We start from the raw sequence: 19,328 nt of genomic DNA, 5'->3' as shown, positions 1-19,328 counted from the left end.
CCACTGTATCTGTGGAGGAAGTAATGCCATATGAGAAATGTGCTGCTGAATATATTAAGCAGGGGAGAGACAATTCTGCAGACAAATAAATGGCAAATATCCAGTCGTCTCCCAGTTAGAGATATTGACTTTGGCCAAGTATACATCACAAAATGGAAACGAGTAAATAAAACAGCACAGCTTTTGGAAACAAAAACAATTGCATTATCATCCAGAGATTGTCAGGAAATAGGTGACGGTGAGAGATTGCGCCGGTTTGGGATGTCAGTATTAGATCTATGACCATAGACCCAGCTGAGTAACAATAAGGTCTCACATAAAGCAGGCACATTATTCTTTGATTGTTATAATGGCTGAAGGGGGAAATTTAGGCACCTGGAAGATTTCCATGATCTGCAGATGAATACCATACAACTGAATACCTTGTTTGTTCAGACAAACCGGAGTGAATGCCTAGGCTTTCGCAGCTTAAGTTACAGACTGAGCGTTTTGAATAGGCTGAGGCAGGGGAAGAGGGAGGATCTGGGGACAGCAATGGACTAGAGCATGGGATGGCAGCTGAAGGCTGAAATGCAGCATTTCTTTTTATCCAGGAGAACAGTGTCCAGCCTGAAACCAAATTTCTTCCTTATTGTCACCTCTGTGAAAGGTTCGGTGCTGCCAAGTTCTGGCTGGTGCACAGAGGTCTCTATAGGCATTAGCATCCCTGGCTAAGACCGCAGTTACACGCCATAAAACCAGTAATTCATCCTGTGTTGTGGCCCAGTGAGGTACGAGTATGTCAGTGTTATTCCTGGGTCTCCAATAAGGACAATTTAGATAATTCCACTACTGAACACTATCCCTTCTTCTGGACCCAAGATCTCCTACAATTTTTCAAGGAGGAATAAAACCCCATAGCAGAAGAGTTTTTATAAATATGTCCAAATTGTATTTATCAATGAAAAGATACTACTTAAAAAAAAAAAAAAAAACAAAAAACCCAAACAAACGGGAGGAGGGAACAATATAACAAAAACTGTATTAACAAAGGTGCCTTAAATATATATTTTTAATGTCTCTAGAATTACTGACTCATTTTTCAAAGCTTTCCCTTCGTAACGAGTATTTTTCTCTCTGTTTTCTTTCTCTCTGTCCTCATTTCTGACACATTTCTTCTCTTCAGAATCTCCAGCATCAGAACCAGAAATTTAATTATCACTTCAGCAATCTAAAAGGGGAAAAAAGTAAAATAACTGCAGCACTTCTAGCAAAAAAAAAAAAAAAAAAGCCCATTCATAGTATATTCTGATTAGTTTATTTAGTTATCTTTGTCCATTTGAAAACAGAGCTTTCATGGTATTTCCTTATTTTTTCTTGCCTGGCTTCATGCCTGTTTCTGCTTCCCTTTGTTTGAACTTTCTTACCTTTTCTCTCTTATGTTGGAGCCTGACTTTTTGTTTGACTTCTGCAGGAAATTCTGTATCAGGCATAATCTCTCTGCAAAGAACAAGTGACACTGGGAAAGATGGCAGCCATGGCATGATAATAATTTTTTTTAATCCAAAACCCCACTGAACTTGTTCCCCATGTAAAAAGTCATTGGGTCAGGTATTTGTTAAAGAATCCTCCAGTCTGACAGTTGCCTTGGACTTCCATTCTCTGGAGCCAAAGACATATTTATGTGGAGAAAAAGATGTAGGTGGATCCAGGTAATAAAAGTTAACTGAAATATTTTACAAGTTGAAAAGGGCTTCCAGCGAAAAAGAAATATTTCTGAATCCATATTTGATGGAAAACTATTGCTTTTTTTCACCTAAACGATATAATTTAATACCTGTAATTTTAGCCTGTCAAACCTACCTTTATAATTATAATGATATGCAAAATGAAAATATTTCCCCAATATAAAGAAAAATCAAGATTTTTTTTAAATAGGGAAATATATTTTCTAATTAACTATAAAAAATGAAGTCCAGATAAGATTCTGCAAGTAAAAACAGTGTTAACAGCAAAAATCCAACTATATCCTGGTTCTCCTCAGGAATGCAAACTTTGGCCTATTCAAGGACCTGCTTGGAGGAATACAATGGGAAACTGTCCTGGAGAGAAAAGAGGTCCAGGAGTGCTGATTGATCTTCAAGGATCAGCTCCTCCAAGCTCAAGAACGGTCCATGCTGATGAGCAGGAGGTGGCAGGAGCCCCGCATGGATGATCAATCAGCTCCTGACTAAACTCAAACATAGAAGGGAAAGGTGCAGGAGGTGGAAGCAGAGTCAGATGCCCTGACAGGAACATAGACCCTCTGTTCGAGCATGCAGGGATAGATAAGCTCAGGAAAGCCAAAGCCCACCTAGAATTTAATCTGATGAGGGACATGAAGGGTAACAAAAAGGGCTTCTAAAGGGATATCAGCTACTGCTGTGAGCATAAGAAAGTTAATGTATCTTCTCTTTGGGGAGATGGATCAGCATCAAGAGACATAGGAATACACAAAAGTCTAAATGATAAAGGGGAAATGAATGGCTTTAATGTTATCAAAATGAAGCCTTCAGTAAGATCATCTGAAGATTTCTGAAACAAAATCTTTTTAGAATTTGCTTTTAATCTGAACTTTAGAATGGAAGCACTTAATTGTAGTGGGAGATAAGAGAGAACATCAAAAATTAATCATTTCCCAAGAAGGAAATTTCCAGATTTTGAACACTAATTTTTTGCTTTGACTGTGGTTTGAACTTTTCTGTGTTGAGCACAGTTTACATATCAATTATTTCAGCCAAGAATGATACCAAAATACAGGTTAAAATATGCTGCTAATTTCCCATGAGCTTTCAAATGAGTTCCATTCCTACCCCTTGATTTGGAACAATACTTCAAATTTGCAGATTTGAAGAACTGCAGAAGGGGCTTTTTGTCACCCCCAAGAAAACCCATCTGGCACTGGATAAGTTATAAGCCTTTGGAAATCCTAGTGTGAAATAGGTCAACAGAGACTCGTTAGAGCATGGCAACAAAAGGTCATGAAGTGGCGGTGAGCTGGACTTTCCCCATGTGCAGCTCAGTTCTCTCAGGGGCACCTGCAAGCTTTGCCGTGTTGCAGAGGGCAGAAATGCCTGGCAAAAAAGAAGAGTAAGAGACCTGGGTACCATGAGAAAGGGGCAGGACATGGTGTTTTTTGGGGAGCGGTGTGTTCAGCAGAGAGCTGTAGCTCACACTCATGTCATGAAAAAGCCTGGGAAAAGGAGCCAGAAGAAGAGTTTCTGCCTGGAAGCTTGAGGTAAAAGGTGTGTAAGTATCAGAGATGTGACAGCCTAAAGCCATTGGACAGAGATAGTTCAAGGGACAGATATTAAGATCATAGAGGAAACTTAAATTTTATCATTTCCTAGTTGTTGAAGTGACTGATTTAGCAGCCTGCCTTTTTGGAAAATTCTTGTCTTTTTTTCCTGCAATGTAGATATTATTATCTTACCTCACTGGGCTACAACACTATGTAAATGCGACCAGAAGCCACCACATTTTAGAAGAATGTTCTAAATTACTTTAAAATTAAGGCCTCCATACTGATACTAACTAAATGGATGATCATAGCATAAATTAAAGTTCAAGTGTTGAAAGAGTAATAAAGATTTCCTCTCTTCGTAAGAGCAATGTAAGCACAGCTTCTACAGTTATAAAGTTTGCTTCTGAGCAGTTCCATGTGCAGGTGTGTTTCCGGGTGCACACATGCAGAATGTTAAGCTTTGTAATCTTAAAATAAGATATCTCTCTCTTTCTCTTGATTCCTTGAAGTTAGTTTACTTTGTGGAACCAGTTTAAAGCTTGCTGCTTCAGGTCTGCTGGTGCAGTAAGCATTCACAGCTTTTTTCAGTCGCATGCACACCCAAATGTGTACTCATAGTCTGAGGTTCAGCAACACCCTCATTCATTCCCATTTCTTAAAGGGTGGGAAATGATTTATTAGAGTGAGACAGCTCCTCTGCAATAAAAAGGAAGATATAAAGATAAAACCAGAAATCATACTTATCTACTAAAGACCAAAATATGAAACAAAAAGCAACCAATTGCAAAATAACTACTTAGCTCATGACAAGACATTTTTCATCTGTAACATCGAATGTGTTTTACAAAGACAGCCAGTATCTTTATGCCCATTTAAAAGCAGCTAAACAGAAGGGCATATGGAGGTGAAATGGAGAAGGCCACAGCAGGCATGAGAAACTGGGAAGAGAACTCAGGGTGCAATCGCTGGGTAATGTTGTCTTTTTAAAGTGGGGATTTAGAGGTGTCAGCTAAGCATCCCTACCATCAACGGCAGAACAGATCCTGGACGCAATGTGAGGTATGGGACATGCCTTGAAAAGAGCAGCTTCTCATTTGGGATTAGACAGGGAATAGAAAGTGCAGCCTGCATAACTCACAATAATCTCCAGGAGCACCTTTTTATATTTTTAAGAAACTCAGTAACAGCTGTCAGTTTGACAGCGCTTTGGGGATGTGATAGAGCAGGTCAGGCTGCTGTCTACTGAGAATCCAACTGGCCTGTAGAATTTCACCATAAAACCAGTGATGCTGATTGAGTAAAGAGCTTCTCTCAGTCAAGGACGAGATGAGAACTTTCTCATCTCTGTGAAGAGAGTTTAGTACATGTAAATAATACTTGTGTGTTAGCTTTTCCGTGCAATAAACACTGCAAATCAGCCCAAGAATGATAACAATATTTACATGTACACATACACACAGAGTAGCATCTGCATGCAATAATTTTTACATGTGAGACTGAGAAAGATGTCACTCTAACCTGTTTCTTAATGGATCTTTATATAGCGTTAATAATAAAAATAGTAGTGTTTGATTTGTACTAACAATGTGCTTAATACAGTGTAAGAAAGCATCCCTGTCTTAAAGAAGACAGAAAAACAAGACATATTAGAAATTCCATCCTGGACAGGTTTATTTTCCCTTTTTCCCTCATCTTGATCCACTATTTTTAGACACTCTTGCCTTAGGCCTCATTGAAAGAACAGGACAGGAGAACAGTTTTCGTAGGCAAAAACTGAAGTTCCAGCTTCAAACCAGAGCTAGATTTATTTCACTAAAAATTGCACTGGCTTTATTTATCAAGGGCTTGCTTTCTCACTCAACATTTGGACAAACATCTCACACATTCTTCTCACTTCAAAAATCCCCAATGCTGCAGCTTGGCAGCCTGATAAACCCCCAATCTATTCCTGCAGGCAGCTATCTCTGAGATCCATCTTGCTGTTAACAATGACCTCATCTTCCACTGGAAAAAAATAAAAAACCCTCTGTCATTTGTTCCTTGCTCCCTAAGACTGTTTTTTTCTTTCATTAGCATTTCTGTGTCCCACCTGCAATTAAATCATCTTGGCTTCCAAAGAGATGAAACTTCATCCCACTAGGGATGAAATTTCTAACAATGCAGCAGCCTTTATAAACTGAAAACAGTCAGTGATTAGCATACCTTTATCTAAATCAGCCATCACGTGTGTCAATTTTTCTTTTAAATCAAGCAGTGATGAGGAGTATGACTCTCAGAAATGAGCAGGATAAAGCAGCACAGACTTTCCGTGGCTCACTGTGGGACTTTAATCTTTTTTATGAGCTACAGTAGGTTACAGGCAATGAGATTGCTAGAAGTGTCAGTATGCCGTTGCCTGTGTCTGAAAGTTATTATTAACTCCATCTACCTGTCTAATTAGATAGTCCCTCCTCACAGAAGTATCTCAAAGACTCATTTTCAGTGGTGCGTTTTATTTACGATGTCCTGGGAAGGTAGTGAACCTTTGGCAATAAAACTGCCTCTTGCGGAAGGGTAGAAGTTGACAGAGTAAAGTAAGAGAGTCACTCAACGCTACAGAAGAAAACCTGTTGCCAAGCCAAAAATTGAACCCAGGTCACTTGGATATTAGTAGGGTATTTTGCAGATTGATCAAGTAATTGATATTTTCCAATTAAATTTGGTATACCTACATAACTGGAATTCCATAGTGCACTAAGTACATGAGTTTTCAGGAGAACAACATGTTTTCTATGTATGTAAATTAGGTGAGGCTTAAAACTAGATACCAGATAGAAGATGGTGACTTAAAAAAAAAAGTAATAAATATATTCCACATTTTCTTTTTGGAGGTTTAAAAGCAAGTTTGAGTAGTTCTGATGATGACCATATAATGGACAGATAGTTTTGCCAAATGAATTTGACAGAGATGCCTTTGTGAGGCAGACGACAGAGAAAAGCCAGAATCTGATTTAATTTCCATGTAAATAAATACCTAGTGACCAGAGGCAGAAAAAGAGAATGAGGAAAAAAGGTGTATTAGAATATAATGTATTGCAGTAAGCCATGGTCCTCCCAAAGCCTTCAAAACCAGGAGTCCAGGAGAAGTTCCTTTCTGGGCAGCAGTTGGTGATCTGACAGAGCACTGATGCCAAGCTTTAATAGGTTTAATTTACAGTGAGTGAGTCAACACCCAAACCTGGCCTCAAGAAGAAGGAGAGGCTAGAAAGACTAATAACATATTTTACGAAAGAAAACCTCTGTGCATGGCTGTAAAGGATCAGGGACAGAGGCACGATGGGATCAGAACAATCCCAGAGGAACTGTCAAGCAGAGGGAGAAAAAGTATTTAGCTGGACTGTGAAAGAATAGAAGATAGATAACTGAGGGCAAATTCAGCAGATGTGAGGGGAGATTAAGAAGGATGACTTGACTGAGACTGATAAAACCTGATGCACTACTGTGAAACACTCGGACTTCACAGTGAAAAGGACATCATATGAATATAGCCAGATTTTCAAGTAAGCAACAAATTGTGGGAACAGAGTGAAATAAAGCTACAAGATCTGTAGGTCAGGTCCCATTCTGAATCAGTAACTTTGTTAAGAAAGATTTACAGCTTGACTTTTGTCCCAAACTGGATATGCAACCAAGTATTTACTTGGCATGTTAACTATGTGCTGACATTCTTGCCGTCTTAAATAATATGTGGTTCTCTAACCATATGTATGTGAAAATTTTTCATATGCAAACTAGACTGACCCATCAAACTCCTAAGGCTTTAGACAACTGTGACTTGTCATTTCTCTGTACATGTTAGTTTCTTTTTTTTCCTCTTTGAAGTATTGTAGAAAATAATTTTGTGATTTCTATTTCAAAGTTCACTTTGTTAAAAGTCTGCATTGATCCCCCAGAGAGAGAAAGAGCACGAGAGAACAAGCATACGTAGAAGAGAGAAAATTCAATAAAAATCATTCCTTAACTCCGCTTGGAGACACACAAACTGTTTCTGACACACTTGTGAGGACATTTAACAACTACTTCTTTCAGAATTTGTCATCACAGCAAAATACTTTTGGCTTTTATAAAATTCCCAGGGTCTCATTCTCTCACTCAGGTCAATGAAAGGTAGCCTGCAGAGAGAACAGTACCGTCCCTCTCCTATGGCTCTAAAGCAGTGGACACAGGACCATTAACCACCACCACTTGCTTCATCCCGGAGTTAAATGCATAGATGGAGACCCATGCTGTTACAGTTCTGAAAGGGTCTGTCTCTTCTAGGGTGTGACAGGAGAATGAAGAAGGAAATGCCATTAAGTGCTCCTTCCTAAGAATTTCTGTTTGCCTGAAAGCCCTTGAATCCCCACTAATTGAAACTGCTGCATGGAGTTTCAAAGATTGGGAAAAAAAAAAACAACCAACCAACCAAACACAAAAAAAAGAGCCTTAATGGCTAGCTTTGCAAAATGATAGGGGTCTTTAATTTTAATTGATTTGCAGAACTTAGGTTTAATTTTGTATCCCAAAATGCTTCCCAGAATCACACGTTATATATTTAAGTAGGAATTGTGAGGAAGGCTAAGAATGAGAAAGGTTTAAAGCTGTTAAGCTGGTGAGGGAGAAGTCTTTGACTGTTGTGCAAATGCTGGCCAGCAGCATGTGTTAATGTAGAAACTGATCCTGATAACTGCGATAATCTTCATATCAAGATGTAATCTGATATTTCATCTTCCACTGAAGGGAGTTTGTTCTACTTTAACATCAACAGGTCAGTATTGAGGTAAAATGATCCACAGTGATTTGAATTGGAAGCTTTCTCTCCCTGTGGCAAACAACTGTCAGGGTTTTGACTTGCATTAGCTGGACTTTCCCCATTTTTTTCCAGCTTTCCCATTTTTCTACAAACCGTCTTCCTGGACGCTTGCTTTTAATAAGGCGTGGGATGTTTCTGTGCTTCTTTGAGCAAGATCTCAATGCTCAGAGGACTGAGCTACTGCACAAACAAACCTCAACTCAGCTCCCCATTAGTCACCTCACAGTTCAGCTGGGAGATACACAGAGGTTTTCCAGTCATTGTCACAGACTTGCACTTCACAGAAGCTCTCATTTATTGCTTTTTTTTCTTTTCCTTTCTTCTCCCAGCAGTAAAGTGTACCCCTAGCCAATATGGATTACTAACCCGCCGATCTATGTTTTTTTATCAGGTGGCTGTAGCATTAACTAGAGAAGCTCCTGCATATTGACCTCAGTCAGGTGACAGCAGTTTTAATTAACCTTTGTCACATTGACTATGTTAGGAGATCAGGGAGAGGAAATTCAGCTCATTCTCACCCCGATCTTGTGTGTCACACCTTTATGACAACAGCAAACAGGGTTTGCAGTGAAGAGCAAGTCCTCTGCCAAGCAGATAAATTCCCTGCCCAAGACTTTGAGTGAACTGCATCTCTCGTAGAAGTATCTCTCACTGTCAGTGGATGTAATTGTGGAGATATACTTTTCCATTTTATTTCCTAGAGTTTGGAATGACTGGGATTAAAAAAACAGGTGAAGCTTTGTGCCCATAATTCATTTGTTAAAATTGGCAATGAATGTTGTTTTATGCAGCTTTACGGCTGCTAAACAGAACTCTCTTAGTCTATTCACTAAGGAACAGCTGTTTACAGGGAAGCAGATATGGATGCTGGACTTAACTGTTTGCTCTATCACAAATTTTGTTGTGCATCACTGGTCAAATCACTTAGACTTTGTGTGTCTTAGATCAGTAAAAGAAGGACAAATAAGAATTCCTTACTTCTGGGACAGCTGGTGGAGACAAAAAATCTGAAGCTTATGAGGTGCACAGGAATAGCTAGGATGTATTTCTCTCACAGAAGCTAAAACAGGTAAAAGCAGGTTTTAAAAAAAAAAAAAAATCACTTATGAGCAGTTCCAGCTCTTCTTCTTCTGCTGGCAGCAATAGCAAAGATACAAGGGACTAAATACACTAATACCCCTGTCATCCTTCGGGCTCTTCCCTTCGGTTCATGACAGAAGTGTGTATGAAGATTCAGAGCTTTTAAAACCGTGGCAGGAGGAAGAGCCATTTCTGCTGCTTGTGCGGTGGTTTAAGAGAGAATGTTGGACTTCAGGGCTGTCAGTCTTGCATCCTGAAGTCTGTCCCCTCCTTCATTTCATCTCCTCTCAGACTTTCCTTCAAGGGACCGAGTTTGGTGTCTGCCTCAGCCTGGCACATCATATTTTAGTCTGAGATTTCCCAGACCCAAAACTTGCATGGAAAGAACATAAATTGAGCTGTCTGCTCAACCTCTTGCTAGACCTACTGTATACGGCGCAATCATTCTCTGCAGGATCAACAGTGTCTCTAAGACCACAAAATTAGAAGATAACTAAGGGCCACCTGTGCAGCCTTTCACCATTGCAAAAATCCACCTTTTTTGTCAGAGCTGCTATGCCTCTTCAGCATCAAGCTTCCAGAAATCCCAAATAGTTAAAACCCTCATATTTTGTCCAAAGAAAAGAAAGCAAAGAAAGAGGATTTGGCTGGGAGCATTCAGTTACACAGCTGTCACATTGGAGGCACATTTGGCTCTATCATTCCTCTTACTGAGATAATCTTTTTATTTCCTGGGTTGAGGACCAATAATGCCTGTCTGGAAAAGACAACTATTTCTTGTGTTCTTTCCATCTACAGGGGTCAAAAATTATCTACTAACTTTAGCTTCATTGACTTTCCTGATTTAGTTTCAGGAAAGAGAGTATTGTGTGAAATTCTCTGATCAGCTACCCTCATCCCCAGGAAGCTTTAATACTATGTCATATTTCAAGTCTATACTTTTCTCTTGCCCTTGGAAATCAGTTAATCTTGCTTTCTCTAGGTCCTTCCCAAAAGCAAAAGTTTGGCTAATAAGCCATAAGTGTAATGATATGTAGTTAACATTCCTTTTCCTGGACAAACAAAAAAGACCAAAACACCTTTCCCTCGGTGGTCAGATAATGAGTTAAAGTTTTTGTTTCTTAATAGATGTTCCTCAAACTGTTTGAGACTTCAGTTCAGATGGGAGCATCTGGGCTTGCAACATTTCCCAAAGTAAATCTCATTTCATTTTCACTGCCACCTGCTGTTTCCCCATGGTGCCCAAACAGTTACATATTAAAAATTCTGACTAACTGTATCTAGAGAAGATAAAATGTCATCAGATTATATGGCTGAGGGCCTGATTCAATAATGAGCTTTCCCCATTCCACATCAAAATACTAAATAAGTAAATATATTTTTGCAATTATTTCTAATATCAAAATAATTAAAAAAAAACCACTAATTTTCTCTGTGCTAGATTAACTATCAAAACTAAAGTGAAAAATAAGCTTTTCAGTGGGCTGTAAGAAGAAGTTATGAACAACCAAAGAGTTTGGAGATGGTTGGCCTCCTTCCTTTGACCAGCAAAAGTCTGCAACTATTGTCAAACCAGTAAAATTCCAGCAGGTCGACACAGATCTATGTGTCTACAGTAATTTTAAGTATTTATAGGACACTGGCATTCCCAAAGTTTTCACAACTGAAACAGCAGCTTAAAACTTTCTGGCAGAGTATACACCTGATTTAGCAATATGTTTAATCCTATTTATATCTCTTTTAGGCATATGAATAATGCAGATAGAATCAGTGAGATTACAACTATATTTAAGGTTCAATGTATATTTTCACCAAATCAGTTAACTACTCACCGAATCAGGACCTACGTGAAAAGGGACCAGACTGTTGAGGTTTTCTTGGTTTAAAAAAGAGAAGAGATCAGCAGGGAAAGGCTGGCTTTCTGAAGCTGGATCGCTGCTGCTATTTATAATCTCAAGACATAGTGTAAGTCCATTTATGACACATTTGTTGATTACCTCATCAAAAAGTAACTAAAAAGAAAAGCAATAAACAGCTCTCTGTGAACACTGTGAACACAAGAAATGTAAAAAAAAAAACCATAGGAATACTGTATATGTGAAGAATAAAATCAACGTATATTCTTTGAACTCTCTTTCATACTAATAATCAAGTGATTCTTCTAATAAAGCGAAGCCCTTGGCTGTCTTTAAATTCACAACATTTCTTTGCCATGGCAGACAGAAAGCAAAGGACAGAGGTCAGTAACTACTTTTTAGAAAGACAGCATGTCACATTTGTTTGATACTTCCATGTGCATTTCTAAATTGTATCCCACCACCCACCTTGTAGTCCACTCCCTAGCCAATATCTCTTCAATTTGGCTAGCAGGATGCTATGAACAATGTGTAGAAAGTTGTGCTAAATGACATGTGCTTGAAAACAACACACTTCTCTCCCTTCATCCACAACATGAAGGCACATTCCATCATAGAAGGCACAATTTGCCCCTGGTAAATCCATGCTGGCTTCTTCAAAGTACCTTCTAGTACTTTGTGTGCCTGGAAACAGCTTCCATCAGGACACTGTCTACAACCTTTTGGAGGCTGCAGGGAGGCTGACTAGACCATGTCCCAGACTGTCCTTGTTACCTTTTTTAAAACATGGGCAGGATTTCAGCTACACACTTTGTAAGATTTCCAAACTCACACACCAGTGCACTACAGTTACCTCTTTTTTGTTTTCCCACTAAAACAAAATATTTGCTGTCCTTATATTGAAGTTAGCCATTGCAATACTTATTTCCTCATATTGTTACTTTTCTTATAGAAACAAAAAAACCTTGTAACTAGATCTCTCAAAAAACCAAGAGTGGTTTCTGATTATATGCTTATTACTGCTAAGAGCTAAGTAGAAACAAGAAGCAGTTGAATATGTGTCAGTACTGTGCTTCTGATACTGTCTGATACTTCTCTGAAACACAGGACTTTTAAAGTGTGCTTTGAGCAACAGTGCAGGTCATGCACTTCACGGCCAGGACATTCTGTAGGCATGAGCCACACCGTTCATACACATTGCATGTATGAAGTTCCAGAAGGGAGCATGATAGGGAAATGTTGCTTGGACATCAGTGGTACTTTAAAGTATTGTCGTCCAGGACTGTGGAAGCTCCATCCCATAAGGGATTTTAATAGACAACAGTTAGTCAAATGCCCCTCAGGGATGGTGGGTACCTTCTGGTTAGGTACAGTAGACCCCGAATTAAGGTTCAGAATTAGAAGACCTATTGAGTTCCCCTCCAATGGAATCTTGTTTAATCATCAGGACTCAGCCATGAGAGATTCAGTGAAAAAAGAAATTAAATGAAAGACATGACATCAGATTTCCATGAAATTACCCACTTCCATTTCAGTTAGTGCAACAATCCCCTGACTTAGTGTTCATAAATGGTGTGTTTCAGGTAAGATGTAAAACCTAGATCCTAAATTCATAAAGTTAGCAATTTCCTCAGAGAAGTGTTTTTAATTTCCAAAAGATTGAATCAATTCCTTCCCCTACTGAGTCCCAGTTGCTGTCACTCACAGTTTATTTGTCATATGCAGCTACAGTTGGACACTTTTTTTTCTCCTTTTCAGTCATAAACTATTGGCTCTCTTAAACAGCTTTTGCCTTTCAGAGGGTCACAAAGTAATTGCTCAATTGACTTTATTTTAGAGGGGATGAAGTGATTCTTGTATGCTGCTGGCAGAGCTCTTCAAGTTGAAAGGAGCTTTGAGAAGACAAGGTGACATTATTCTACAAGCCAAGGAGACAAAGGACGACAGTGTTAGCAGACAAAGGAATAAGTGGCTCCAAAATCTGATATACTTTATGCCCATCATCCACTGAGATATGCACTAAAGGTACAAATCCAGGCATACCAGCACTACAGCAAAAGGTGCTATAAGAAAACTTACAGTTTTCTGCATGTTACAAAACTTCAGTTAGGTCTCAGAACAAGATGTTTTATTTATGTACTGAACTTCACCGTGGACCTGTCAATGTGCATCAGTGGTATAAGGGGTGAGGTTTTGTAACAGTGAAATGTACTTCTGAATCTCTTTGGGTTTTAATGCTCATTGACTTGGACAGGTAATCAATTGCTGCATCTCCAAAGGCCCATAGATATTGACTTTGGTCTCCAAAAGACTTTTTATAAAGAGTCATTTGGGGGATATTTTTACTTCAAATTGAATTGTGGACCATTAAATCTCTTTAGTAAAATACAGGAACAAACACTAGATGTCAATGCTCCTTCTGCATTTTTAAATAGAACACAAATGCTCCTGGCTGAAGATGAGGTTCTTAGAAGGATCCCAACTTCTTTTTTCTCTGGCAGATTCTTTAAGTCATTATAGATTGTATTTCCCCTACAGTCAAAATGCATTAGTTTTGCAATATTCACTCTGCTTCTCCCACAAGACAAAAACACAGGTGGTACCTCAGCATTAGGCATGGTTCAGCTGTGCAAATTCTGGAGAGAAGGGAGGAGGAGAAATGATATGGCAATCAATTAGTTTGATACTTATCTCTTGGTTTCTTGCTACACATTTGATGAAGTACCTGGGGATGAAAGGAGATGGAATAATCTTATTTTAAACAGTGGCCTTTTGTTACATGTTACCTACTATGCATCTGTACAGAAGATTAGATTTTTTTTCCCCTCTGTTGAAAAATGAATTATACTAATGGAATCTACGGAATTAATAAATGTGGATGACTCAGCTTCCTTGGCAGTAGCCAATACATTGGAATTCCTGCCATTTTGCCAGATCAATTCTATGAACTGGCAGAGTTTGATACTGTCTAAGTAGCAAACTAGTAGCAAACATTCTAAGTAGCAAACACAACTAAAAGACACTTCTTCTAAAAGGAAGTAGTGTTTACAAAAAAAAGAATGTAGTAATGCAGCAATGTAGGCTATAGTAAACATTTGTGACTCCTTAATAGTTCTTAGGATGTTCTATACAAACAAGGTTAGGGATTACAACATAGACAACATGAGTGCTGTGTAAATATTTTGGGTAAGTATACTAGCTATATTTTTCTTGTATGCAATGTATTTACTGTGACATATCTATCATGTCCAAGATCATACATCCTACTAGATAGTTTTACTTCAGTAAAAAACAAACGTGCCTCAAAATCCTCTGGAGCTCCAGTTTATGCCTGCGAGTCAGTATCTTCCATGTGTCCTTAACCCTCCCTCCCACCACCTGACACTGCCCTTCAGCTTCCACACCGAGCCAAAGTCCTGCAACAAACCCGTATTTGTGAGGTTCAGAACACAAGCCTCTGCACCGTGAGCCAGGCAGGGGTGAGGAAGCCAGGTGTGTGTCAACAACACAGTGTCAGGCAACAGAGTGTGTAGCCCTGGTTTACCAGCCCATTCTTGATTCTCCCTAGCCCTCCTGGCTTCTTTGAACCCAATACCAGGTATAAGTGTCCTGCGCTACATTTGCCCACCCTAACCTTTCCAGGCACAAGACCCAGGAACTCCCTCTGTCCCATGAAAGACTAAAAGTTGGCCTCAGAATATGCAGAGGTACTCCTGGCTCCAAAAATTAGCAAGGTGGTACTAGTGCCACGGGTAGGTGCTCATTCAGTGGAAGGGGCAGAAGAAAGTGTGTTGGAGGTAATGGGTTTCACAAAGGGCACTGAGACTTTCATGCATTGTAAAGTACAAAAATGATATTTTATTATCAGGAATAAAACTCCTTTGTCATACTGAAGTTATACTGGCTTCAGACAGGCTGTTGGGAAGGGGAGTCCCAGTTTAGCAGAAGGGACAGGCTGTCTGTACCATTGGGAGACTAAAAAATGTAGATAGATAGATCAAAAGGCAGCTAGACAGATAGGCAGGCAAGCAGGCAGAAAAATAGAAAGGCAGTCTGGCCCGCCTATCTATCAGTCCAAGTACTTAAAGCCTACATTAGAATATATTTCCACAGAAGTTAATCTAAATATATTTCCAAGGAAATTAATAAACAATGAATACTCTTACTTCATCAGGATGCACCCCTAGAAGTACAGGATCGGCAGCCATCTCTGCCTGCAATCCCCATCTGAGACTGGACTTCAGTCTGTGGATCCCTTGGTCACCGGTAAGGTTCATTGCTGCATGAAGGATGCACACGCTTCCTATTGCACATCTGAGAAAAATGAAAAAAAAAAAAAGCCTCCCAAAACAGAGCCTCTGACCCTCAGTTCTCTGTGCAGAAAAGCTTTGTGTCCTCACCCACATCTCCTAGCCTCTGCTGAACCTCTCCTCCCAGGCTGCTCCCACTGCCTTGGCAAGTGACATGGTTTTTACAGGGTTTTGGAGGTATACCATATGCCACACCCGTTATCTTCATCAGCTGCATAAACTCCAGGAGAGAAAAGGCCTTTTGTTGAGAATACTGCAGAGCCTAGATCCCCTTTTAATTCATAAATAAGATTTGTAATGCCACACTGAGGACAAACAATGAAAATGCCCTGATTTTAGATACTAAACTACTCCCAAAAAATACAGCCAAGGAGATTTATATACACTGAATAATATAAGTATTCCTCTCAACAAGCAGCATAACAAGTGTTTAAACCTATTATCACTCTTATTACCATGTTATTTGCCTCTCTGGTGTTTTTATCTGATAGCATTTGGTTTTCTTTTATGAGTGCCTCCCTAACCCTACTTCACAGGTATTTTTAATCTTGGGTGTTACACTGGTTTTGGTTAACTGTTCTGCACACTAATATACCTGTATGGTCAAAGGTGATTTGTGATCTCGTGCCTGAAATATTTTCTTGTTTTTCCTGTCTCTACATCTTGTTTTGTGCCCCTCTCATCTCTGCTTGTACTCTTTACCTGTTCCTTCCAAGTCCAGAGCACATTGTCTTTTCTCCAGCTGCCCCCCTTAACTTTCTCCATAATTCTGACACCTAAGATTTGCCAAAAATTTTGCCTCATGGATCTCTGCCACTTCAGGTTTGCAGACTCTCCCCTGGAGTTGGAGAACTGAAGCAATCCAAAACATGGCTGAGGGAAGGAGAGCATGCGGTTCAGTTCTCCTCACTGTATCGGAAACAAACAAAATTATTTTCTGCCACACAGTGATGGGAAAATCCAGGCTGGATAGAAGAAATGGCAGCAGACACAGAAATGTTTAAACATGGCTTTACCCAGGCGACATCAAAGTCTTTTTACTGCCCCATCTTTCTGCTTCCTTCCACACCCTCAGAGCTGCTCATTTATATGCACCTGTCTAGTCATTAACATCTAAATAAGGCATACATCTGCTGCAGGTTTACATCAGCATTGCATTCCCCCACATTAAATCTGCCTGGATCTGTCTTTTCTTCATATTCTTTTCCGGTGTGCTAAGAGCAAAAAAAGCTTTTTCATGCTGATTGACAAACAGAGGGAAAACAAACTCTAGGTTTTGAAGAGGATGAAAGAGCAGAATATGCTTCTCATCCAAAAACAATCTCTCCTCAGGGATGTGCCCCAGAGAGGCAGGGACGTTTCTTTCAATTAAAAGAGCAATGAAGATAAGAGAGTATCACAGCTGTAGACACGACAGTCAGGACAGAAACTGGGTAAAAGCAGAGGTTTTGTCTTTTTTTGCCATGGGAAGAAGTTGTACTCTATCACCTTACTGCACTTATTCATCTACTTGTTTCCAGACCATTTCTACATACCCAAAAGGTAAACCAATGCCACAGATTAATGGCCAAACCTGAGACGATATCCTAACTAGATTTCATGCCATCCCTCGGGGTGCGTTACTTACAGAGATCACGGGTGACATACACAACGATGTTCCAGAAAGCCCTGCTAACTCGTAAAAACACCTCCCCTCCCTTCCGCCCCCCTTCTTAAAGAGCATGTTCACAGCTGTTTCTGACAGGTCTGAGAAATGGAGATGAAGCAAGCAGTCCCGGTGTCTGCTGGCACATCTAGTCTTGCTCACTCTCTTTTCCTGATCATAGACAGATTTCTCCTCTGAGTTATAAAATACAGATCTAGAGGAATGATCCTGGGTATTTTCCAGTCATCCCTAAACACACCATTGTTTGGCCACTGAACTTGCTTTCTACCAACCTTTCCAACAAATGCAACTTGCAATTTCATAAAGATGCTAAAACGCTAAACTCCAAACCAGGAGCCAAATGTATAAACTGAAGGGCTTTATGATAAAGCAGCATACAGTGTTCAGCCATTACTTTTATCAGAAGTGACTGCAGTTTCTTCTCGATACAAAAAATATCCCATTGTGGCATTTCAGCACAGAAATATCCACCATAAAGACAGACTGCATTTAGCAATGCGATGCTGCCTGCCTCACTGCCAACAAGAAAATACTTTCACACGGTCCACACCACTCAGACAATATTGCATATATTGATAAAATTATTTAGATTGTGGCTGTCATCACTCAGGTTCTTTGACTGGTTGATGCTCCAGAAAGACTTGCTGTTTAATTGCTTAATGTGGCATTGTGGTAGTAAAGCACTTAGAGATGTGACCGCATCTATTATTTTCTGAAAAAACTCCCCATATATTTCATCTGTGTCTGCTTGAAACAGATATACAGGGGTTTTTCCCAGCTATGAGAAACTGAATTGGCATACCTAGAAGCCAATAGCTTTGTTTTGCTTTTATTTGCCAATTTGATTATAATTATATTTATTTTGCTCTCGGATTCACTTTGAATTCCCTCTAAGACATGCAGTGTCTTTTGTACACACATCCCAAAATGATTTGAAAGACTTAAATATTGATAGCACATGTAAACTACAAAGGCAAGTTTCATGGATAGATTTTAAGAGTGGAGATCTTTTTTCCTCTCCTCCTTTACACAGTAGGCCAAAAATCTCACATAAATGATTTTTTTCTTGAGAGTTTTATCTTATTTTGGGCATTAAGATGTCTTTTATAAAGACATTGAGACTTGATTTAGAAGCTGCCAGCGACAGAGAATCCATCATAACTGGAGGAAAGTTGTGCCACTGATTAATTACTCTCTTTGAATTTACCTTAGTCTAGCTTCCAGCTCCTGAATCTCATGGATCCATCTTTCTGACAGAAATACCACCTGCAATAAGCCATCTCTTCCCACTATCACCTCTTAATTTTTTCTTTGATGCACTACACAGATTAAATTTTCTTGGTTTCTCCCTAGAAAAAAAATATTTTCCTATTATTAATTTCTGAATCCTTTTCAATCCTTCATCAGTTTTTTTGAAGAATGACAAATAGAACTCAAAACAAAAGTGTGTTATTAGTGCCAGAGGTTCATGACTCATAACAACAGTTATAACTCTCACTTAAGCAATTGAAATAGCTAGAAAGAAACAGGCAAGTCCCTCTTCATGCCATGACAACTGCAAAAATAGTACTCCCTTGTTCATATATCATATTTCCCGACTAATTATTCAGAAGTTGTATTGAGTCTTAGCTACATCAGATTGCCCACTCGTGCTCAGTTGTTTCACTGCTCTGATGCTTTTCAGTTACTGATTTCAAGGATGAAGTCCTAGTTTCCTAAGACTGACACACTATCTGCATGCCTGGAAATATTACCTTGTAAGGTGACCACACAAAAACATTTGTGTTGAAGTACCTGCTCATTTACTTCTGTAAGTAAACCAGAGCAGCCTCTATGCCCCATAAGCAATTTATCATTTTTATTCATTCACTAATTTTGTGTCATCAGAAATTTACAAGCGTGGTATTTACAGGTGTAGTCCTCCTGGATTAGACTGGGCCAAGAATAAACAGCAGCAGCATCCACCCAGAAACCAATCCATGGGAACATGACTTGAACTTTTACAGTTCATCTTACTCCATCACTACCCTGCTTCCGTGGGCTCTCTTGATTTTATTTAGTGGTATTTTTCTCATGAGAACATTGTTCCAATATATCACCTGTCTCAAAAATGCCTTGGATATATTATATCACAGAGATGCCTTCACTGAACGCATCTGAGATCTCAAAAATGATACTTGTTTGCTTGACAGGATCAATCTTCCAGAAAAGCATGCTGATGACATTAATTATACTGCCATTCCTGTCCGCTTTCCCATTTGTTTCCCATCACTGCCTTCCATGATCTTGCCATGAGCAGTTGCCTTATGATTTCCTAGGCAAA

The sequence above is a fragment of the Pygoscelis adeliae genome, unplaced genomic scaffold (genome assembly GCF_000699105.1).
Source record: "Pygoscelis adeliae isolate BGI_AS28 unplaced genomic scaffold, ASM69910v1 Scaffold218, whole genome shotgun sequence".
NCBI lineage: Eukaryota > Metazoa > Chordata > Aves > Sphenisciformes > Spheniscidae > Pygoscelis > Pygoscelis adeliae.
Note: the sequence above shows the minus strand (reverse complement) of the source record.